The sequence below is a fragment of the Hyla sarda genome, chromosome 13 (genome assembly GCF_029499605.1).
Source record: "Hyla sarda isolate aHylSar1 chromosome 13, aHylSar1.hap1, whole genome shotgun sequence".
Taxonomy (NCBI): domain Eukaryota; kingdom Metazoa; phylum Chordata; class Amphibia; order Anura; family Hylidae; genus Hyla; species Hyla sarda.
In genome coordinates this window covers 45,964,783-45,989,197 of record NC_079201.1, presented here as the reverse complement: position 1 = coordinate 45,989,197, position 24,415 = coordinate 45,964,783, and the positions used below count along the sequence as shown (strand labels likewise).

Genomic DNA, 24,415 nt, shown 5'->3' with positions numbered 1-24,415 from the left:
TGCCCCGCAAAAAACATTTCAGCAAAATTCGCTTTCCAAAATCCCATTGTCGCTCCTTCCCTTCTGAGCCCTCTAGTGCACCCGCAGAGCACTATACATACACATGAAGTATTTCCTTACTCGAGAGAAATGGTCTGTGAAAATAAAAAAATTGGGGTAAAATCAGCATTTTAGTGAAAAAAATTTATTTTTTCATTTTCAAATGTATTGAAAATTCGTCAAACACCTGTGGGGTGTTAAGGCTCACTCTACCACTTGTTACGTTCCTTGAAGGGTGTAGTTTCCCAAATAGTATACCATGTGGGGTGTTTTTAGCTGTTCTGGCACCATAGGGGCTTTCTAAATGCGACAGGCCCCCCAAAAACCATTTCAGCAAAATTTGTGCTCAAAAATTGTTGCTCCTTCTCTTCTGAGCCCTCTAGTGCATCCACAGAGCACTTTACATCCACATATGAGGTATTTCCTTACTCAAAAGAAATTGGGTTACATATTTTGAGGGGCTTTTTCTCCTTTTACCCATTGTAAAAATTTAAAATATGGGTCTACAAGAACACGTTAGTGTAAAAAAATGAAGATTTTGAATTTTCGCCTCCACTTTGCTGCTATTCCTGTGAAACACCTAAAGGGTTAACAAACTGTCTGAATGTCATTTTGCATATGCTGAGGGGTATTCATAATGGGGTCATTTATGGGGAATTTCTAACATAAAGACCCTCAAATTCACTTCAAAACTGAACTGGTCCCTGAAAGATTCAGATTTTGAAATTTACTTGGAAAATTGCTGCTGAATTTTGAAGCCCTCTGATGTCTTCAAAACGTAAAAACATGTCAACTTTCTGATGCAAACAAAGTAGACATATTGTATATGTGAATCAATATATCATTTATTTGGTATGTCTATTTTCCTTACGAGCAGAGAGCTTCAAAGTTATAAAAATGCAAAATTTTCCAATTTTTCATGAAATTTTGGAATTTTTCACCAAGAAAACTTTGACGAAAATTTACCACCAACATAAAGTAGAATATGTCGCAAAAAAACTATCTCTGAATAAAATTAATAAGTACAAGCATCCCAGAGTTATTAATGCTTACAATGCCAGTGGTCAGATTTGCAAAAAAATGCTCTGGTCCTTAGGGTCAAAATGGGCTCGGTCCCCAAGGGGTTAAGGGGTTAAGGCCAAAATGGATGAGTCCTTAAGGGGTTAATAATAATGTTACCAAGTGATATACATAACGCAGTCTGCAGATCTTCCTCCTTATAGTTTTAGCTTGCTGGAAAAAGCATGACCCCCCACTAGGCAGGTATTACAGATTAGAGTAATTGTGCAGCCTGTGGGTGTTGGTTTCACTAGTGACAAACTTTCCTGCATACAACTGTTCCTAGATGCACACACAGCACATCCTGTCACTAGACTCCTGGGAGTGTCACTTATATAGAACTTGTTGGTCCACAACTTCTTAGCTCACAGACCAAGTCACTTTTAGGGAAGTTTTGCAACTTCAAATGTGCAGGAAGGGCTGGAATACCTGTTTCAATCTCTCTCTAAAGTAGCACTTCAAAAGTATTTCTCTGTTTAGCACTGGTACATTGACTTCATCTGGGACCTGCAGAAGGTAAGGACTTTAAACTTGTCCTTTAACAATTAAGCATGATGATGCATGTGCTCTCTTACATTTATTTAAGCTTTGTTAGGTCATTTTCCATTTTGGAGGATAATTATCTTTAAATCCTTGTAGGAAACATAAAATCCCTTTTAACCTTCAGAGATGCTGTATGTTTTCTTAGAAACTTCCATTTCAGTATTCTATAGAAAACATATTTTAGTCCTCTGTTGAAATAAACATTATTAGATAAAAAAATAAAAAAAACTTTTTAGATTTGTTGTTGAAAATGTTTGTGTCTCAGTGCAGTGTTTATCTGACCTTGAGTGTTCTTCATGTTTTTAGTTGTGGTTAAATAATCCTAAAATAGCCATCAAAGTTTCAGCCTGTGAGATATTTTTGTAGCACTGTATATATATATATATATATATATATATATATATATATATATATTGGTTCAAACAGTATGTAAATATGCTTTTCTGCATTTTATTTGTTGATATTATAAGTCAGAGAAAGTGCATGTGAATATTTTGAGAACGTGTTATTACAGCTATGTGTATCTATCTATCTATCTATCTATCTATCTATCTATCTATATATATATATATATGTTGTACAGTTTATTGCTTTGTATGGAGATAAGGAGCCATGATTTGTAGATCATCTTCACAGCTTTCATTTGGCATTGTACTAGAATGACTTTCAAATGATTGGCCTTTTTTTTTTTTTTTACTTATATGATTGCTTAGTTATATTTTCCTTAATGACAAGCATCATATTTCCAGCCCTACTGATTTAGACAGAACAATAATGAATGTAAATGACTGTATCTCCTTGAAATTTTGATTTAAACTTGTGTTTAAAGAATTATTGTGATGCTTTTATGCGTAAAACCTTAATTTCTATATTGCACTGCATTTTAGGATTGAATGTTGCAGGTATAGTGAAACAAACTAGAGATTTGTTTTGAGTTTAATTTGGTGAATCTGACAGATTTGTTTCGGATTCAGAAGTGTCCTGATTTCCCTGGGATTGCCCATGCAAAGCAGACATAGGAGCAAAGGCAGGAGTCTTTGCTGTACAGCATACGGAGTGTCTGGATTGGGTGCAAAGTATCTGGCCTAGAGAATGTAGTGAATATAAATGATGATGCATACAGCATTGCTGCTTAAAGGGGTTATTCACTATAAGGTGATTTTAGCACTTACCTTCCAGACAGTAGTGGACATGCTTAGGAAGGACCCATGCTTGTCTGGGGGCTAAATGGCTATGATGTGAGATTACATAAAGCTGTGTCTATCTTTTTATGTACTCCTTTTGTGTTGGAGTTCTCTCTGCAACTACATGCCCCATGTTTCCTTGTTTGTAAGTGTGAGATCACTTTTCTCCCTCCCACATATCAGCTACCACACCCTTTGAAACACACATTTGTTGCCGATCATGCAATAGACCAGTGTTTTCTAACCAGGATGCCTCCAGCGGTTGCATAACTACAGAATGATCACCCCCCTGCCCCCACCCATTGGTCGTTCCACCTATTGAATAAGACAGTTTCCCTCTGAACACCTGACTAGTGATGTAATGTTTCAGGCCGCACTGCAACCTGAGAAAACTTGAGACAACAATAATTTTGTATAATGTTAAAAATAAACCTTGTGGCCAAAATACTAGAATTGTGAGACCACCATCACATACAGGTACAGACACTATATTATGAACTACACTAACTTTACAGCCCCTGTAGCATAATCAAATAAAAAAAATCCTGGAATACCCCTTTAAGTCCTGACCTGTAAGTGTGCAGGAGCAGGGATAATATGAATCAAAAACAAGTTTGGGTCTTATTGAAGCAGATTTATGTGCAATTTGAACCAAGTTTAGTTTGTGTTGAAACATATTCACGTATGAGATGTCATTCAGGAGAAAGTTTGGTAGTTTGCTGCCATTTTTCTTATAATTCTATTTCCTACTAAGTTAGCATGAGGCAGCACCAACAATGATAGGGAGAGGCCATATTGCTCCTTGGAATGGAAGAATTGCAAAATTAAGAACAGTTTTCCAACAGAAAAGTTTAGTAATGTTTCTCATATACAGTAGGTCTTCAGTAGAGTTGAGCAAACTTTTCAAAAGCTTGCCGACTTTTTCAAAAAAGTTAAAGGGGTACTCCGGTGGAAAACATTTTTCTTTTTTTAAATCAACTAGTGACAGGAAGTAAAATAGATTTGTAAATTACTTTGATAAAAAAAATTGTAATCCTTCCAGTGCTTATGCTCTGTATAATACTCCTAGGGTCACCTAGGGATGTATTCAAGTAGTTTTAAAGTTACAGACACATGCGCTAACCCATGGTAACAGCTTGCTTAAAAACACACACAAAAGAAAAAAAAAAGCAATTTTTTTCAATGTATTTCTTTACTTTTTGGGGCTCCAATCCTGTTGCAACTCACAAAAGGTAGAATTGTTGGAACACTTGGAAAAGCTCATTGCAGCTTCACTTGCCAGAATCAAAACCTGTTACTACTCTTAAAAAAATCATAATTTTTGGAACGTTTGGAAAAATACATTACCTCTGTGTGCATTTTAACAAGCAGATTTTGTATGTTTTTTAACTCTAAAATAAAGGTGTATAAAGTACCCCTTTTTGTTGACAGATGCCTATCACTGTTCAAATGCACACAGAGGTATCGGACGATGCAATGTCTTTTTCCAAACATTCCAACAGGTTTTGATTCTGGCAAGTGAAGCTGCAATGGGCTTTTCCAAGTGTTCCAACATTTCTACCTTTTGTGACTTGCAACCAGATTGGAGCCCCAAAAAGTAAAGTAAAAAATAGCTTTTGTTTGAAAAGCAAAATAATTATGCCTTTTTTGGGGATCATGGGTTGTGTATATGCAGGTCTGACTGGTAGTAGCAGCCGCAATAGAAATGGACTGGTGGTAGTTGTAGCCTATAGACAACAGGCTATGGTGGACTGGTTGTAGTGTAGTAGCCACCTGACAGCACAACAGTGGGATCATGATAGTTATAGTAGTTAGAGGACAGCAGGCAGTGGTGGATTGGTGGTAGTTTTAGTTGTAGTAGTCCGCAGGCAGCAGACAATGGTGGACTGGAGGGGGGGGGGGAGTTGTAGTTGAGGTAGCCAGTAGACAGCAAGCAGTGGTGGTAGTTGTAGTAACAAATCGACAGCAGGCAGTGGTGAACTGGTGGTAGTTGTAGTATCAAGCGGACAGCAGGTAATGGTGGACAGGTGGTAATCGTAGTAGCCAGCAGACAGCAGACAGTGGTAGATTGGTGAAAGTTGTAGACTGTGGACAACAGAGGTGGTGGTAGTACTGTCTAATCAGTGGCATTTGGCACAGAATTTTAAAATTAATCACTAATCCATGCCTGAGGCATTTTAACAAACCTGAGTTTTTCCATGTTGCTTGCAAACAATCTTGTTTGCTTATGGGTGATTCCACTGTCTGCCACTCTGAACTCTCTCTTTAAAGCTACACTAAAGGGTGGACGGAACAGCCATGGCCAACTTTTCAAAAAAGAAACTGGCCACCCTTGCCAGCTTTTCAGAGGCCCTGCCTTTTCCAAACTCTGTCCAATACTACCTAGGAGGGTCATCATGGTCCTTGTCCTCATCACTGCCTTTTGTTGGTTCCTTGTCCCCTATCCCTTTGACAGATTCCATATCCTCAGGTCCAACTTTCCTCATCAAACTCCTTCTAAAGAAAAGCATCCATACTGCTGCCAGTCAGATGTGCACCTTCTTTTAGTCCTCCTTGTTCAATCATCACTGTGACCATTTGCCCATTTGCTCCAGAAGGAAAATTAGTGGCATAACATTACTAATTCCCCTGTTGTCCTTTCTGCCAAATATTTTTGCCTCTTTCAAAAGGCCTGAGCAAGTGATAGGTATCTGATACATAAGCTGAAATTCACACTGGCTCCAAAAACTGTCTGTCTGCTGCATTAGGTAGCCTGTCACAATTTTTTGCAGGTACAGCTGGTCCAATATCTGTAGAGTTAAGTTCCACCACGTTGGAATGTAACAAGTGAGGCAGTGTTGAGGAAGACTATTTTGATGCTGTAGGTCAAGTAGCATGTTTAAAAGCATAAGAACAGCTAAACCAAATGCAAACTTTTCTACACATAGCCAGCACATCACTGAGACTTCCACAATTTTCCCAGATTTAGCACATACAGCGAGGGTGTGTTATGTCTCCTAGATGCAGGGCAGCCACAATGTTTCTGCCATTATCAGTGACCACTTTCAAAATCTCAGATTACAAACAGAGAGCTAGTGAAGAACTTCTTTACTGTGTGGCTTTTCTCACCCAGGCTTAGCAGATCTAAGACAGTGTAACAGCACTTAAAGGGTAGCTCCCACCATCCTATATTTTTTATTCTGTCCCTGCCTATTGTCCATCTAACCCTAACCACCTCCCTGCCTTTATTTTTTTTTTTTACCATCTTAGAAATAACTTTATGTCTGCCTGGTAGTATGCTCACTACCATGCAGACTATCCCAGCAGGTGTGACGTCACTGATGCCTGCTGGGGGGGCTGACTTCCGCCCTTAGTTCACCTATACTGGGTGCCTCCAGCTGTTTTACCACTACAACTCCCAGCTTGCCCTGACATCTATTAGCTGTCAGGGCATGCTGGGAGTTGTAGTGGTAAAACAACTAGAGCAGTGTTTCCCAACCTTTTTTGGGTCGGGCACACCTCGGCAAAAATTTTTTTCGCAGGGCTACCGAGATTAACGAGCAAAAAAAAAAAAGGGGGGGGGGGGGAACAGTAAAAAATGCAATGCACTATATCTGTTTTTCAGTGGGTATGTAGTTTAAAGTGCTGCTTTATACAGCAACTCACCAATGACGTCTTCTCTAATTTGCTTCATTCCCTTCTCTTCTCCATCTGGTCCGGGCCATCATGACGAAACCTGCAAAACAAACCTATTAGGCTCCGCATGGGTTACAGAGGGGTGTACAGAGGGGTGTAGAGAAGTGTACATGAATGAAAGAGGGGTGAAGAGGAGTGTAAATGGGTGACAAAGGAGTGTAGAGGAGTGTACATGGGTGACAAAGGGGTGTAGAGCAGTGTACAGAGGGGTGTAGAGGAGTGTACATGGGTGACAGAGGGGTAAAGAGGAGTGTACATAGGGGTATAGAGGAGTGTACATGGGTGACAGAGGGGTGTAGAGGAGTGTACATGGGTGACAGAGGGGTGTACATGGGTGACAGATGGGTGTAGAGGAGTGTACATGGGTGATAGATGGGTTTAGAAGAGTGAACAAGGGTGACAGGGGAATAGGGGGTGACAGAGGGGTGGACAGGGGTGACAGAGGGGTGAATAGGGGTGGACATGAGTGACAAGGATGTGGTCAGAGGGGTGGACAATGGAGGGTGAACATGGGTGACAGGGGTGACAGAGGGTTGGATGGGGGGTGGACATGGATGACTGGAGGGCGGACATGGGAGACAGGGGGTAAAAGGGGTGGACAAGGGTGACCAGGGGGTAAAAGAGGGACAGGAGTGACAGAGAGGGGTGGACTGGGGTGACAAAGGGACAGATGGGTGAACAGGAGGGTGGACATGGGTGACAGGGTAGACTACGGGGGTAGACGGGGGGGGGTAAACATGAGTGACAGGGATGGACAGGGGAGTGGACAAGGCAGACATAGATGACAGGGGGGGTGGATATGGGTGACAGGGGGGGTGACATGGGTGACGGGGGGTGGACATGGGTGACGGGGGGGGGTGGACATGAGTGACGGGGGGGGGTAGACTGTGGAACCGGGTGACGGTGGGGGGGTTGTGGGGGGGGGGGGTTGGACAGGGGAGAGAAGGAGTAACAGAGGGGTGGAAAGGGTACGGTACCTTAAGCAAGCTGGGTCCGAATTCAAGCGTGACGTCACTCCAGCCTGCAGCCGGCCACTAGGAGGGAGACCCCTAGTGGCCGCTTTCAAATGTAAATTAAACCACTTTAATAAAAATTGAAAAAAAATGAAACTATTAGAGATATGTTGTAGTACATAAATACTACAACATATAAAAAAAAATGTTGGTGACAGTGCCCATTTAAGTTTGCATCAATGAAAGGAGAGAGGGGGAGGAGGATAAGTTACGCTCTTCCCTGTGAGGGAGTGTAAGATGTCCATGGATGACATCTGGATGACGAGGAGGATAGACGGCAGGTGTCAGAAGGGTAAGCGGATCAGCATAGCCATGAAGGTGGCACTTCTTCCTGGCCTTGTTGCAGTGGAGTCTCGTACTGCAAGATAGTAACTTAGTGAGATGTAAGACATGTATTGGCCCTGGTCATGACTACTACCCCAAGTAACAGCATGCACTGGCCCACCCTCTCTGTAACATGATTGTGCAAAGCAGGAACAGCTTTATGTTTTTTGCTAAATAATGGTGGCTGGGCATACCCCATTAGTTGATTAAAAGCCTTCAAGTCCACAAGATCGTACACTAAGGTCTCCACCACTTACAACTTGGCCAGGTGCAAATTAAACAGAACTACAATAGGGTGACTGGGCAAATACTGTTGTCTGTATGACATAGATTCCCCAATCAATAACTGATGGGATGAACGGTGAGACCTCAACAGTGATGAGGTCTGGCCTGGCGTTTGATTATGGTGAAATTGAGGGCTATGCGACAAATCTGCAACTTTTTGAGAAAATTTGCAGTTCATAAATCTCTTACCACTGCAAAGTAGGAAAGCAAAAGTGTGTACCAAAGTAATTTTTGTCAAAATCACTTTAACAAAATCACTTTTGCCCTTTTTGCACTAGTGCAACAAATCTGTGACAGATGTACAACACAAAGCAGTGTAAAAAGCTAATTAAATGTTCCCAATACTCGTGCCCTGGCCACATGTTTGCAGAGATGGCAAAGTAACACATTTTCTGCATCTGATAAGCAAGAAAAATAATTTCCAGATGGCAAAATACCGGACAGGTACTCCACCACCTGACCTTGCTTCTCCACTTAAATGTCTCGGACCTACAGATGCAGGAGTGTTACTGTCACCTGCTCCTGAGCTGATTAGACCAGCAGGACTATGTTCTGGCCCTACCTGGGCTATTCTCTTCTTCACTGACAGTATCAGTACCCTACTGTTGTGATACGACCTCCTTCTCTCCTTGTTCCCATGTTCTTTCCAACACTACATTGTCATTATCAAATTCCTCCTTATTGTCTCTTCCACTCCTCCTAGTATTCAGGGTCTGGAAAAAAGGTTCCCGGGATGTTCGGCGCCGACCGTAGATGGAATAAAGATGTGGTGAGTCTCAGTTATTTAAAAGTGTTCTTTATTGCCGTATCAGACGCGTTTCGAGGTCTTGCACCTCTTTATCAATGATTATGGCACACTCCTCCTAGTATGAACTTTTGATGTAAGATCATGGGCTCTTTGCTCCACCTTGGCATATCCATCATGATGTCTTAAAGTATCCCCACCATGCCTACCACCACCAGTCCCATTACTGCTCTGCTCGGCCACAGCTTTCACCTTTACTACCTCTGCAACAAGATGATGGAAAGGCCATCTAGGATAGACATTTTCACCACACAATGTAACTGTAGACAATGAGGAATCCACTTGGCACAATGTCATATCGTCAGACTATCTCCTATTGAGATGACTGAGAATGAGTCAACCAATCCACAATGGCTTTCTATTCTCTGAAACTATACAGCTGGCTGCTGTTACCTGTACTGGGCCTGGGCAAATAGATCTTAGCGAAGTTAAACATTTTCCTCTGTCATGGGGTTATTTGCATCGGCCGCGTTTGTTTTTTTTTTTTACCTTCCTCTAGATCAACACAGTAGGGTTTTGGGTTGAACTCAATGGATTCTTGCCTTTTTGTTAACCTTACAAACTATGAGGGAGATTTATTGAAACCTGTGCAAAGGAAAAGTTGCACAGTTGCCTATAGCCACCAATCCGATTGAAATGAAAGAAGTGAGCTAATTGGTTGCTATGGGCACCTGGACAACTTTTCCTCTGGACAGGTTTTGATAAATCTCCCCCTATGTATGTATGTTACAAAAAGTTCTGCAAGCCGATCGCTCATCTCTAGTCTTCAGTAGTTCCATTACAGATTGCTTGACCCTCTTAACCCAATTGTAGCACCCGGCCATACTATCACACCCTTTTGGCCATGTAAAATAAGTGATTTAGCAGTATTGTTCTTCTTTTAAAGCCTTTGTATGTATGTAATGATAACTAAGTAACTAAGACACCTAAAAAATGTCATTGTTTCTGTAAAATGTCTTTCTTGCAGTAGTCATTGTCATAAATGCCATTGTTACAGACCATGTAATTATATTGTGAAGTGGAAAATGGCAGCCCTAATGTGGTTTTGAAACACTTACGAGATGTCTCATGTTATTTACTAACCAGTTGTATTTACTACAGAGGTAGTACTTACTTACTTTTTTATTACTTTCTTTAAACAAACATTCTGGATACTAGTTTCCTTTCTAAACATCTGTGTATTTTTTATATTCTTATATAGCCTATGACCTTTTTGCAGTCTTATAAAAGGGTACATTTTGTTAGTGAATGCCATAAATAAACTATAGATACACTGTGTGATTCCACATGGGAGAGAGAAAATACAGAAACCCTTCTTAGAATGGTAAAACATATGAAAACATATACATAATACATATAAATAAAACCTATAAATACAGCATTAGAAATACTGTATATGGTATAAAACAACTGTAAAGTCGCTCTCATCTGCTTTAAGAATATGCTTTTATTGTTAATTCTGAAGTAAGCTATGATTCTTCTTGCACATTTCTCCGTATATATGAAGTACATTGTTTAGAAAAGCTAAAGTCAACAGAGGTTTCTACAAATGTGAATTCACTAATCTGCAACACTATCCAACTGAGATAACAAATCAAATTACCATGGTACAGTATTAGTCAATGTTATTCGATACACAAAAACACATAAATGAGATCCTTCCTCTTCTGAAGTTACAAAGACTTAGCAATGATTTGTCATCAAATTCATTGTGTGAGACGCCTTCATGAAAAGACAGCATAATAGCATGGGACATAAAAGGTGTGTCATGTTGTGTGCATATGAGGTAATAAGGGCTTATCATTCATTATTATACCACAGTATTTTTCTCATTGGTAAACAATTAGGAATAAAAAGTATTGAATGGCACACAGCCAGCCCCTGACTACACCTGTATGGCAATATTCATTTAAAAACATAACAGTTTTATTATATGTTATATGTAGTAGAGATGAGCGAACCGAATCTGTGGAACCTGCTCTCACTCCAAACAGTGCCTAAAATACGGTTTACCAACATTAGAACTTGGTAACTGCACTATTGTAAGAGAAAGGTTAAGGAACACATGGCGTTTTAGTGCCTGAATGCATGAAAGAATGAGGAAGTAACATTGAGATGATGACAGGGTAACATAGAATACTCTGCAACTATCAGCAAGATCACATGACCCCAGGTTAGCTAAACATTGCATGCATTATGTTGAATAAAGCTACCAGGCCAATCAGAAGACTGCATACCGATGGTTTAAGAGATTCATGAAACTCTGTGCACTGCATTGAAGCCATCTTACAGAGAAAGCTGAGTAGTGAGCAGTAGAAGAACTCACTCTGGGACTACTATGATACACACTATGATACAAAGCAACTTGAGCAAATCATTGTGTAGTGGGTTGACCTCAGTACCCATGAAAGAACCACTGACTCACCTTGTGGTGTAAAGGCCACAGAGAACCCACTTTTATTAAATAGCAAAAATAACAAAATACCATATAAAAAGCATCTTATTAATACCCAGTTAAACCTTATAAAGTGCAATAACATTGTAAAAAATCTCTAGCAAAAGCAGGACTTGGAATGGCGGCACAGCTTTTTCAGGTCTCCTACTTGACCCAAGGGCACCCATTCAGAGCCTACCTTCCCTTTGGGACCTTACCTGCAGGGATTTAACCCCAACCAGCTAGGTACCATCTTCAGCTGCACCATATTGCTGTCTCCGCTGCTCGGACTCCTTCTCTTCAGTGCCTCCAAGTCCCCCTCTAGCTCCTGCCGCTGTGACTGAAAGAAAAGACACAAACAGTATAACACAACAATGCCACTACATAGGGTGGGTGGGCAATTCTCCTCCTGCGCCAACTGTTCTTCTCGTGTACCCAGGGCCCTTTTAACCCCTTCCTCTGGCCATACCCCTTTACTGATGTCACCTCCCCAGTGTTAACCCCTTCCTGCCCCCTACCCACTTCAGTTTTCCATATTGTCCCCTGTTATGGGCCCCCTCCCCTCCCATGCTGTCCAGAACAGGAGCTTTCTTTACTGTGTCCAGTTGCTGCACTAAAAATCCAAGCAGTGTGACTGTACATGGAGCCGTTAGAAAGCTATGTCTTTAACATTACATCACAAAGCAATCTGCGCAAAGCATTGTGTCATGGGCTAACCGGCATTACTGTGTCCTGTCATTCTGCTGCACTACAAATCCTAGAAATGTGACCGCACAATAGCCCTGATTTACTAAGAGTGTTGGGTTTATCTCTGAGTGTTTCTTCATTTACTCCATGTATTTTTTCCCCTGATTTACTAATGTGTCGCATGGGAAAAAAAATGTGTGTCCCACGGGTTGGAAATTGTGTTGCATGGTAAATTGTATTTATGCCCCCCGGACAGCGCAATCATATACCCACCGTAGCCCATTTATAAATATAAATGTCCCCCGCACAGCGCTATCATATGCCCCCAACAGCGCATGTTATATATGCGCCCTGCACAGCGCTATCATATGCCCCCAGCAGCGCATGTTATATATGCCCCCCGCACAGCGCTATCATATGCCCCCAGCAGCGTATATTATATATGCCCCCCGCACAGTGCTATCATATGCCCCCAGCAGCGCATGTTATATATGTCCCCCGCACAGCGCTATCATATGCCCCCAGCAGTGTATATTATATATGCCCCCCGCCCAGCGCTATCATATGCCCCCAGCAGCACGTTATAAATGCCCCTTGCACAGCGCAATCATAAGCTCCCGGTAGCGCTATCATTGACAAGCATTCTATTAGCAGAGCATCTCTTTGGGAAGCCGCTGACCGATGCTCTGCTAATGCTCTGCTTGTCAGTGATAGCGCTTCAGAGGCATATGTGCATAGAAGAGAAGTGGGGACCAGATATATAGAGTTATCTGGTCCCCACTTCGCTTCTAGACACAGTGCTCCTCAGTCCAACCACCACAGCTGCCCCATTGCCTTCCCCATCCCCAGGGGATACGATCCTTCTGGCTCCGACGCTGTTGCTGTGCACTGTCACTGTGCGCACTGATGGTGACGTTGCATTGGGGGCGTCACTCGTCATTGCGCATCGCAGAGCACAGCAGCAGCGCCGGAGCCAGAAGGACCCCGGCCCCAGGAACAGGTAATTATAACACCGGACATGGGGGAGGCAATGGGGCAGCTGTGGTGTTTGTACTCAGGAGGATTGTGTATAGAAGCGAAGTGCCTCTGAAGCACTATCACTGACAAGCAGAGCATTAGCAAAGCATCGGTCAGCGGCTTCCCAGAGAGATGCTCTGCTAATAAAATGCTTGTCAATGATAGTGCTACAGGGAGCTTATGATTGCGTTGTGCGTGGGGCATATATAACATGCGCTGCTGGGGGCATATGATAGTGCTGTGCAGGGGACATATATAACATGCGCTGCTGGGGGCATATGATTGCGCTGTGCGGGGGGCATATGTATACATATATATAAATGCGCTGCGGTGGGGGACAATATATATAGAAGTTGTGGGAGCCAGACATATACAAAACCCCCAGAGATTCTATATATCTCTCCCCACCGCAGCTCTTCTATTTGAGAACCCCGCAGGGATCCCTGAATGGCTTCAGTACTGGCAATTCAAGGATCCCAGCGGGAAATTTGAAAATGAAAGTAAAATACATCGTACATCGCTGGGGAGCGGAGCAAGCCGTCTGCTCCCCTGCTTAATAACTTTTGATCGGATCGGGGCTCAGAAGTGAGATCCGATGCGATCAACCCCTTTGCCCCTGTACTACTACCCCCCATGATGGGGGTAGGATTTAGTCAGTTTTGAGTCATTTCATTTCATTTTGGGTTTTGGTGAAGAAAAATTCACAGGTTTTCCTGTGAGTTTTTCATCATACTCCGAGTGTTTTTTTTTTTTTTTGGGGGGGGGGGGGACACGCCGCTTTTGGTGATAATCACCCCCATTTTGACGGGTTTAAAAAACACTCGGAGTGATGCTATATATTTTGGCAGGTTGTGCAACCAAATTTGTGTTGCATGGGCTATGCAACACAAATTTGGTCACACAACCCGACAAAAAGAGTCGGGTTGACTTTAGTATATGAGGGCCAATGAGCCTATAGAAAGCTATCACACTACAACACAAAGCAATTTAAGCAAAGCATTGTGCAGAGGGACTGATCTGTGTTTTACCTCTAAAAATGCATTTCTAGTGGTAAGAGTGAAAATTCATTGGGGCTGTCATATCATATTGCATGTATTTTCTGGGTTTATCAGAATATAGAGAATTTCTAGGTAAGTTTAACAAAAAATACCTTTTTAGCGGTGAGAATGAACATTCACTAGGCCTGTTACTTTGCATTACCTGTATTTTCTGGGATTAACCAAATATAGATCACTGCACACACAATTACATTGATTCAAAAGGTCAACACGTGCTGTAAGTGCTGTAACATTTCTTTATTAAGAATCCATAAATATAGTGTATGACAAATAAAATCACAGAAGGACACCTTTATCAGCTTCTACTTGAAAATTTTATCAGATTAAAAGTTTCTATTTTAACAAATAAACTCCCTCATGGGGACCCTGGTGTGGTGGGAATAATAAGAGTTAGCTCTAAGGGTATTCCCTGACAAGGGCTTTCTGTATATTTAGGTGTCTACCCTGGCTTCATGCACATTAGCCGTCAAAAGTACAAGAAAGGGGTATTTGAATTTGGTTCTGCTAAAAAAGTGAACCTTAAATTGAGACAATTGTAGTTCATGTAGTCTACTGGACCCAGTAGATCTCCACAGAACAACCACATGTCTATACCAGTGGATGCAGTTTTAAAATGGGTTCTGGTCCAAGAAAATATACTGATCTTCACACCAAAAAACAAAGATGTGAAGAGAAAGATTTAGTCCCCATATTGGCACCCGTGCACTGCAAAAAATATGATCCAATAAGCATAAAAACCACTGGCTAGTACAACTATCCTCATTCCAGCACCTTCTGTCCACCGGCTACTAAAACTACCGCCAATCTACTACTCCTGCTGTCTTCTGCTTACTACAACTACCAACAGTCAACTACTGCCTGCTGTCCACTGGCTACTACAACAACCACTAGTCAACCACTGCCTGCTGTTCACTCTATACTACTTTTTTTTGTCTTTTTATACAAAAGCTATTTCTTCTTCACTTTGTCATTTTGGGACAGCTCCAAAACCTGTTACAACTCCAAAACAGAGAATGTGAGGGCTTATTTCATGCAGGACCAATTGTAGTTTGTAATGACATCACTCCTTATACCACAATATCTATGAAAAAAGAAAGTATCTATAGAAAAAAAAGTATCTGTGGAGTAAAATTGAAAAAAAATGCATTTTTGTATCTTTGGGGGGTTTGCTTCTATTCAGTGCACTTTATAATAAAGATGACAAGTTTTTATTCTGTTGGTCAATACGATTTCAGCAATACACAATTTATATAGGTTTTGTTTTATTTACCTACTTTGAAAAAAATAAGTAAACTTTTGCTAAAAGAAAAAAAAAGTATATTTAACCCCTTAAGAACCCGGGTTTTTCCGTCTTTGCACTTTTGCTTTTTCCTCCTTAACTTTAAAAATCATAACTCTTTCAATTTTGCACCTAAAAATCCATATGATGTAGGTGTGATTTTGTTGTAATTCTGAAAAAAATCATAACTACATGCAGGAAAATTTCTACGTTTAAAATTGTCATTTTTTGACCCTTATACCTACTTTATTTTCCCGCATATGGGACGGTTTGAGGGCTCATTTTTGCGCCTTGATCTTAAGTTTTTAGCGGTACCATTTTTGTATTGATCGGACTTATTGATAGCTTTTTATACATTTTTTCATGATATAAAAAGTGACCAAAAATACGCTATTTTGGACGCATACGCCATTGACCGTGCAGCTAAATTAACTATACATTTTTATAAGTCGGACATTTCCGCACACAGAGATTTCACATATGTTTAATTTACACTTCTATTATGGAAGGGGTTAAATGATCTTTATTAACTTTTATTTTCACTTTTTTTTTTGCAATGTTATAGCTCCCATAGGGGGCTATAGCACACACTGATCTTTTACATTGGTCAACGGTTTCTCATAGGAAACCATTGATCAATGATTCTGCCGTTTGACTGCTCATGTCTGTATCTCAGGCACTGAGCAGTCATTCGGCGATCGGACAACAGGAGGCAAGGTAAGGGACTCTCCTGCTGTCCTACAGCTGTGTGAGCTAACCAGCATTAGTTTAGTTTCACTTTAGACGTGGCGACCAACTTTGAACGCTGCATCTAAAGGGTTAATAGCGCGCGGCGCCGCCATCAATGCCGCCCACTATTAGCCACGGGTCCCGGCCGTTGTTAGAGGCCAGGCCCGACCCGCTATGACACGTCGGGCCTGGCCTCTAACAATGGCCAGTTGCCCCGTGTGACCCCGCGTTATAGAACGGGAGGGGACTCATGACATACCGGTACGTCATGGGCCCTTAAGAGGTTAAAATTGCCCTGTTCTGACCCCCAATGACTTTTTATCTGTATCATTTTTATTTTAGGACTTTATAATGGCTTTTTATTTGTTTTGTTCTGATACATGAGGTGACCAAAAATCTGTAAGTCTGGCATTTGGTAGTTTTTTTGCCATTCACACTGAAGTTTAATAGTTCTGACAATATGTTTATTTATTTTTTTGTATACATTTTTTTATTAAGAAAATAGGAAAAGGCGAGTATTTGGATTTGTGTTAATGAAGAGGTTGTTATATTTTTTGCAAATTTTTTTATTATTGTTATAAGGGACTATTATAATCAATATTTTGATTGCTTTCACTGTTCAATGCTATGCCGAAGCATAGCTTTGATCAGCAATATGAGCATAAGTGCCCCCAAACCCGCAGCAGCTATTATTTACACTGGCTAATAGCAGTCGATGCCCACCATCTTAGAAGCGAGTTTAGCTCCTGGGCTCACTTTCTAGTATCTGCGAGCAAAGACGTTGTGTGTGTATATATATATATATATATATATATATATATATATATATATCTATACACGTTGTGTGTCGCAAACCAATTGATAAAATTTCCCAGTATATTATCCTCACTATACAGACCTTGCAGTTCGGCAATATAGAGGGAGGGAATTACCATTAACATTGTCACTGTTTAAAAAAACTTCCTTTCATGTGCTTCCTAACATCTCTGAAAATCACTTTATTTACGAAGAATGACTATTTGTGCCAGAAAAATAGTTTTTAATTCTTGGCTACTAGGCATCTCCTTTCCCTACAATCTGTTTTCCACTGCAGCAGCAGCAGTTTAATGCCTAGTGCAACCCCTTCTTTGCTGTGCCGTTGCAATATGTACACAGCCTTACTTCCTGTATATAATATTCCCCACCCCTCTACCTTAACTCTGCTGGCTTATCCTTAGCAGTAGTTCAGTCCTTAGTGTAACCCTTCTATTATGTGACAATTTAGGAATAAAAATAGTGATGTCCAGCATTAAAAAAATACAAATAAAAGAAAAATGCAAGTAAAAGGAAAGTGAAATTCCAATGCATTTCAAGCTGTATATAGCTCTTAGTCATGGTGGTGTGTGTGTATATATATATATATATATATATACATATATATATATATATATATATATATATATATATAGCAAGTGCTCTCTTATATAATAGCTCTTAGTCATAGCAGTATATACATAGAGAGTCCTCGCTAATATACCCTAATGAAAAATGAGATTTGCCTTGACATAGCGGAAAGAGTTTTTGGTGGCTGCCGTATGTTCAGCTGATCAGACTAGTTGAGAGCCTTTGTATACAGCAAGAGGTACTGGGTGTGGATAGATGACAACATATGCAGTGCTAATTTCTCATATATTATTCAACTCAGAGTTATGTAAAATTAAACAACATAGGCTTAGGCACACGTATTAGATACAATTGATACACATAACTGTATCAGAGCTAGTAAAAAAAAAACATGCAATGTTGGATAGTGTTAATATATGCAGGTATCTAACGCTAGATATGTATGCTGATGTATAACCAATCCGAACATTGGATGGTAAAAAGTTATTGGTGAGTTTCATAATAAAAGGCAGAAATACATTGTGTGAATTGCAGATGGAAATAGTGGACTGGACCAATCCGTCACAAAGTACAATTAAGTCTAGTCGACCAAGAAACTTCATAGATAAACACTATCAATAGTGTTAATGAATGATAAAAGGGCATATAAACATCAATATGAGAAAAGAGAAGAAACGTGCATATGTGATGGATAATACCCAGCCGGTTAAAACCATAGAGATGCAGACTAGACCACTAGTGAATCCCTGCTTGTAGCACAAAAAACAAGAATTAACTTGTAATAAAGGGAGACACATAAATCTAAATAGGTTCAAAAGAATGTATATCTACAGTGTAGTGTGGGTCAATAAATATATATGAGTATTTAGCCCGTTAGGCACACAGGAGTCCAAGGACACAATCCAAAATGCCTCCCGTGTTTGTACCAACCGGGGCCAATCTCGACGAGGTTGATGGACATGTTCAATACCAATAATTTGTATTGTTGAAGGATCCCCTGCATGTATATCTCGGACATGTTTTAAGAGCCTAGATGTTGAACAGGCAGAAAAAGTGCATTGTTAGTCAGTCATTCTCATTTGCACAGCAATTCATGTTTTTAGTTTCCTAGTGGTGCAGCCCGCATATTGTAGGTTGCAATGTGTATAGGTAGCCAAATACACCACATGAGTGCTGTTGCAATTTATAAAGCTCTTTATGGGAAACTTGCAATGGCTGATTGTTGATGTGAAATATTTAGCATTTACAGCATATTTACAAACAGAACACCGTGGTTGGTTACATTTAAAGCACCCTTTCCTGGTGAGCCAGGTATCCTTATCGTCAAATTCACTTGGGGATAACTGGTCACAGAGGGATTTAGTTTTCCTCCTTATAGTGTCCTCTGATTTTGCCTTCCTCAATAGCTTTGGCCCTGGTAAGAACGGAATTGTGATGGGCTCGAGGCGTTGAGTAATCTGTGTGGATGTTTGATTGTATGACTCTTGGGTAGAGGATGCATTTTGGCTCTGAGGTACTGTACAATGGGTAAGTTCCTCACAGTATGGGAGGGGGGGGGGGGGTGACAGCACTGAGTATGCAAAATATTGTTCCCAGATGTTGGTTTAGGGAACATTTTTTGCTATATTGGTATTGAGTGTAATTTTCTTTGTGGGTTTTAATTCCCTACAATCTTTTTTACACTGTATTTACTAAGGTTTCCCTACATTTTGCACTTTTCCCAAATTTTAATTTTTAAATTTTTTTTTACATATGCTTTTATCTGTGGGGTTTTCCTCAGCTCAAATCCACTAAATTTTCTGTGGAAACCTTATTAAATATGTTGTTTTTTGTGTGAAAATGTTGGGACACGCCCCTTCTCGGTGACCATGCCCACTATCCCTGTCACTTACGTCCCTTTTCACTGTTTCTCAGTAAAATGAGATTTAGTCAGTTTGTTTTAGAATCTGACGCACAAGCTGACAAAACATGTCGAGTTTCCAATAGGAAATCAGGGCCATTGTGTTTGTTGTTAAATACGGTTAATGTTACATCCAGGAAATTTATGGAGTCTTCCTCCAAGCACCTCATAAATTTAAGATTGAAGAAGTTGTCATTGATATATTCCTGAAAAAGGCCTGCATCCTATTTAGTCCCTGTCCACACTAAGAGAAGGTCATCTATATAGCAGCCATACCACCCTACCAGGGAGCGGTAGGGATTGGTGGCCGCATACAGATGAACCACCTCCCAATGGGACATGTATAGATTAGCCAATCAAGGGGAGAACGTAGCTCTCATGGGACATCCAGTTAATTGGAAAAAATATTGAAGGAAAAAAATAAATTGTTTTAAGAACAAAAAGCAAAACATTCAAGGTATATTGCCTGAGTGTGGGGCTGTAGTTACTGTATTTCTGCATGTGATATTCTACATCTTAGATAGCTTTATTATGAGGTATGCAAGTACAGGCTGGTACAAGGATTTTTGGCACCCTAGGCAAAAGTAAATTTTGCCGCCCCCTTGACTCGCCTATTGCCCCACCCTTTAACCCCTTAAGGACTCAGGGTTTTTCCGTTTTTGCACTTTCGTTTTTTCCTCCTTACCTTTAAAAAATCATAACCCTTTCAATTTTCCACCTAAAAATCCATATTATGGCTTATTTTTTGCGTCCCCAATTCTACTTTGCAGTGACATTAGTCATTTTACCCAAAAATGCACGGCGAAACGGAAAAAAAAATCATTGTGCGACAAAATCGAAAAAAAAACGCCATTTTGTAACTTTTGGGGGCTTCCGTTTCTACGCAGTGCATATTTCGGTAAAAATTATACCTTATCATTATTCTGTAGGTCCATACGGTTAAAATGATACCCTACTTATATAGGTTTGATTTTGTCGCACTTCTGGAAAAAATCAAAACTACATGCAGGAAAATGTATACGTTTAAAAATGTCATCTTCTGACCCCTATAACTTTTCTATTTTTCCACGTACGGGGCGGTATGAGGACTCATTTTTTGCGCCGTGATCTGAAGTTTTTATTGGTATGATTTTTGTTTTGATCTGACTTTTTGATCACTTTTTATTCATTTTTTAATGTTATAAAAAGTTACCAAAATACGCTTTTTGGACTTTGGAATTTTTTTGCGCGTACGCCATTGACCGTACGGCTTAATTAATGATATATTTTTATAGTTCGGACATTTACGCACGCGGTGATACCACATATGTTTATTTTTATTTTTTTTTACACTGTTTTATTTTTCTTATGGGAAAAGGGGGGTGATTCAAACTTTTATTAGGGAAGGGGTTAAATGACCTTTATTAACACTTTTTTTTTGCAGTGTTATAGGTCCCATAGGGACCTATAACACTGCACACACTGATCTTTCATCCTGATCACAAGCGTGTATTAACACGCCTGTGATCAGTGTTATCGACGCTTGACTGCTCCTGCCTGGATCTCAGGCACGGAGCAGTCATTCGTCGATCGGACACCGAGGAGGCAGGTAAGAGCCCTCCCGGTGTCCGATCAGCTGTTCGGGACGCCGCGATTTGACCGCGGCGGTCCCGAACAGCCCGACTGAGCAGCCGGGATACTTTCAGTTTCACTTTAGAAGCGGCGGTCAGCTTTGACCGCCGCTTCTAAAGGGTTAATACCGCACATCGCCGCGATCGGCGATGTGTGGTATTAGCCGCGGGTCCCGGCCGTTGATTAGCGCCGGGACCCACACGATATGATGCGGGATCGCGGCGCGATCCCGCTTCATATCGCGGGAGCCGGCGCAGGACGTAAATATACGTCCTGCATCGTTAAGGGGTTAAGACATCCCACCTTGCTACTGGGGACACACACTGTAACAAACCTCCTCCTCATGTAATATACTTACTATTGGGGTGACACACTGTAACAAACCCCCTTCTTATGTAATTAACTTACTACTGAAGTGACACACATCATGGGGGAGGGGGTATGAGAATGAGGGGGTCAGTCAGTAGTACCAGCATGGTCCCGAGTAGTGACGGTGATGCAGTTGTGATGTCATGAGGCAGGAGCAGCAGGACCTGAGCAATCATGCCTCTTTGCCTCGGAGAAGCACGGCACCATCACAGGGGGGGTGGCTCTGTATGGCGAGGTGCACGGTGGTTAGGATGCCGAACCTAGCCTGAGTGATCGCACCTGCCTAACTTGGATTAATGGTGTGTGCAGGTGCAGCGATGTACTCCTCTAGTAGGTGGGATCAAGAATTTCAGTATGCCGAAAGTTATGGTACCAGGGGGGGATGGGGGGTTTAGGGGGGTGATGTTGCTGCTGGTTGAGTTGGCTGATTGAGTGATTTGGATGCTGGCTATATAACTTTCTTGCGGTGGGCAAGAGGGTGCTCTAGTGGGCTGCCTATTTTGCAGAGCTGGCCATGTTCAAGTAAGCGATGTGACATCGGCAAACATCCAATTATTGTCTATTTCCCAAGAGAAGGATTCCATGGCACTTAGAAGTGCCTTTGTATCTCTAATGTATTCCAACCATGTCTGACCATATGTCTGACCATAGGTTGTAACAAATGGTCTAGCCATGTCCTTATTCGTTCCAGCAATAAGTCTATTCCCGCTTCTGTGGTGTGGCAGAGTAGGAATGTTTGTGTTCTGTGTTTTAGGGAAACCATGGAATACAGGACATTTGGGAAACTGAGGTAAAACAAAATTGTTTCTGTTTCTGATTGATTGTACCCAAATGTACACATTCTTCCAATTGTTTGTTCAATTTAGTTTTAACAGATTGCATTGGATTAAATTTGACTGGTTTGTAAATTGAATTATCTAGTAACTGTTCAACAATAAGCTTTTTATAGAGCATTTTGTCTAAAATAACCACCGATCCCCCTTTGTCAGCTTTTCTGACTATTATGAGAGTGTTCCCGTTAAGAACCTTTAGGTCATTGTTTAGGGTATTGAGCAATGTTTAGATTCTGAGAAATTGAATGGTATTGTCTGGTTAACTATTATAAATCTTGCTCCACTCTCTGCTGGAAAGTTTCCATTGGGTCACTCCTGGAATGAATTGGGTAGAACATTTCATTGGAGGTGGTGAAAGTGTCCACAGTATTAATAATTTCTGCAATGTTATCATGATTAGTACTGTAGTAGTATTTTGTAAATCCATCAGAGTAAGCAATATGTCCTGTTCCTGGAAAGATACATATAATGGAAGGTTGCTCTCACCCGCATCGTTTAAATTTGAGACAGTTCTGTCTTGTCTAAAGTCAATTTGTTAAGTTCCAATATGGAAAATTCTAAAGTAAGAAAATGTTTTTTGACTGTGAGGGTTCTAATGAATGTTAACATCATGAATTGTCTGGTATATATCTAAAGCTTGGTTGAGGACAAAATTGAAGCCCTTGAATAACATTTGTATTTGTTCCTTAGTAAAGATGCATGTAGACAGATTAACAACAGAAAAAAATCAGTGGATAAAGACCAGCATGTGCAATATCTTGTTTGAAATGTTTTCGTTTGGTCTCCTACGGCTTCTATGTCATCTTGCCTTTTTTGTGGTGTAGTTTTGTTTTCAGTTTTTTTCTTGGAAGTTTCCTTGTCTAAAAAATTTGATTATGTTTTTTGGTGGTGGTGGTGAGCATGAGTTGAACCCCCTGATGCTTGTCCTTCATCCATGTCAGACATGTCTGGGTCATAGTCGGCGGAATCATTATTGGAATAGCTGAAACAAATGTTCTCTTTGACAATGTTTTGGATGTATTGGAGTTTTTATGATTGAACGAGAATGATGTTTTTTTGTTTCTATACCACTTGTATACCAAGTTGTTAGAATAGTCCTTTTTCACCTTAAGGACTCAGCCCTTTTTTGCAATTCTGACCACTGTCACTTTATGCATTAATAACTCTGGGATGCTTTTACCGATTTTTCTGATTCCAAGAATGTTTTTTTGTGACATATTCTACTTTAACTTTCTTGGTGAAAAATCCAAAAATTTCATGAAAATTTTGCATTTTTCTAACTTTGAAACTCTCTGCTTGTTAGGAAAATGGATATTCCAAATAAATTATATATTGATTCACATATACAATATGTCTACTTTATGTTGCATCATAAAGTTGACATGTTTTTACTTTTGGAAGACATTAGAGGGCTTCAAAATTCAGCAACAATTTTAAAATTTTCCAGAAAATTTCAAAGTTGGTATTTTTCAGGGACCAGTTCAGTTTTGAAGTGGATTTGAGGGGCTTTCATGTTAGAAATACCCCACAAATGACCCCGTTATAAAAACTGCACCCCTCAAAGTATTCAAAATGACATTCATAGTTTGTTAACCCTTTAGGTGTTTCACAGGAATAGCAGCAAAGTGAAGGAGAAAATTCAAAATCTTCATTTTTTATACTCGCATGTTCTTGCAGAGCCATTTATTTTTATTTTTACAAAGATAAGGGGTAAAAGGAGAGAAATCCCCCAAAATTTGTAACCCCAGTTCTCTCCCTCATATGTGGATGTAAAGTGCTCGGTGGGTGCACTAGAGGGCTCAGAAGGGAAGGAGCGACAATGGGATTTTGGAGAGTGAATTTAGCTGAAATGGTTTTTGGGGGGCATGTTGCATTTAGGAAGCCCCTATGGTGCCAGAACAGCAAAAAAAAAAAAAAAACACATGACATACTATTTGGAAAACTACACCCCTCAAGGAACGTAACAAGGGTTACAGTTATACAAGGGGTAATAGGATAAAATGCCACCCAAAATTTGTTACACCATCTATTCTGAGTATGGAAATACCCCATGTGTGGACTTCAAGTGCACTGCGGGTGCACTTCAATGCTCAGAAGAAAAGGAGTCACATTTGGCTTTTGGAAAGCAAATTTTGCTGAATGGCTTTTCGGGGGCATGTCACATTTAGGAAGCCCCTATGGTAAGAGA

General features: G+C 40.6%; 1 protein-coding gene across 2 annotated transcripts in view; it reads left to right on the top strand.

Annotated features, from left to right (window-relative positions):
• Positions 1-1,385: 1,385 nt before the first annotated feature.
• The window catches only part of LOC130297331 (proton channel OTOP2-like), a 122,511-nt gene continuing 99,481 nt past the window's right edge, over positions 1,386-24,415 (top strand). For both annotated transcript variants that reach the window (XM_056549708.1, XM_056549706.1), the window contains exon 1: positions 1,386-1,614. The gene's annotated coding sequence lies outside the window, so the exon portion shown is untranslated. The remainder of the gene's footprint in view (positions 1,615-24,415) is intronic.